Here is a 1,130-nt window from a genome sequence, read left to right as displayed (position 1 = left end):
TGATTCCTTAGCATATTTCTGGTCTCGGGTATTGCAGCATCGTGATCACTGTGTCTCTTTTCGGATGCGGCTATGAATCTAGTGAATAATTCTTCTAAATCGGGTTTCTTTTCTACCGGTTCTTCCTTTTGATATAGTCCCCTCTCCTTCTGCTTGTATTTTTCCTCCTTAGCCTTCTTATACTCTTCGTATGGGAGCCATTCCTTCTTAGGTTTTCGCCAATTTTCGTCGTATCGATCGCCACTTGAATAGAAGACTTGAGCTTTCTTATTTCCATTCTCATCCAAATCACAATCCTTTGTGAGATGGGGCCCTCTACAATTTTCACCTCCCACCCTAATAGCATGGATTGTTTGATCCATTTTTGTCATTCTTCTATCAAGACTATCAAGCTTAGCTATCACCGCCGCCATGCTATCATTTGCCGAGTTCACTACTCCCCGACTTACTTCGTTTCTTGGATTGTGGTATTCTCTAGAGTTCTTAGAGAATTCTTCGATTAACTCCTTAATTACCAGGGGTGCCTTCTTCGTGAGCGGGCCTTAGGAATCAAGCAATTTCCTTGTCGTTACATTAACTCCATCATAGAAAATGGAGACCTCTTGTTGGCTATTAAGGTCATGGTGTGGACAATTTCTAAGCAAGCTCTTGTACCTTTCCCAAGCTTCATAAATAGATTCTCCGGGTTGTTGCTTGAAGTTGGCAATGGCTTTCTTTAGCTTAGCTATTTTGGAGGGCGGGCAAAAATGGTCTATGAATTCTTCTTTCATTTTGGCCCATGTGGTGACCGATCCGGGAGGAAGTGACTTTAGCCAATCTTTTGCAGCCCCTTTAAACGTGACTGGAAGCATGCGAAGAAGCTGGGTCTCGCGTGGAACATTCGGTACATTGAAGTAGTCGGCCACAACATTTACTTCGTCCAAGTGCTTGTAGGCGTCTTCGTGATCCTTCCCGTAAAAAGGAATTTCCTTGAGTTGAGTGAGAATATGGCCTTTTAATTCGAAAGTAGCGGTCGTGGGAATTGCGGGCTGCACAAGTCCCGACCCGGTGTCATCGCGCATCCTCTTCTTCCATTCCTCCATGGGGATTTCATCTATATTAGCCATAGTGATAGCTAAATCGTCTTCTAA

General features: G+C 43.8%; 1 non-coding gene across 1 annotated transcript; it reads left to right on the top strand.

The window, feature by feature from the left end:
• Window positions 1-615: 615 nt before the first annotated feature.
• LOC111877092 (small nucleolar RNA R71) lies at window positions 616-722 on the top strand. The gene has a single exon (XR_002845277.1). It is a non-coding gene; the product is annotated as a small nucleolar RNA R71 (small nucleolar RNA).
• The last annotated feature ends 408 nt before the right edge of the window (window positions 723-1,130 follow it).

Source organism: Lactuca sativa, chromosome 4 (assembly GCF_002870075.4).
Source record: "Lactuca sativa cultivar Salinas chromosome 4, Lsat_Salinas_v11, whole genome shotgun sequence".
In the NCBI taxonomy this organism is placed as follows: domain Eukaryota; kingdom Viridiplantae; phylum Streptophyta; class Magnoliopsida; order Asterales; family Asteraceae; genus Lactuca; species Lactuca sativa.
This window is presented reverse-complemented; position numbering and strand designations above follow the sequence as displayed.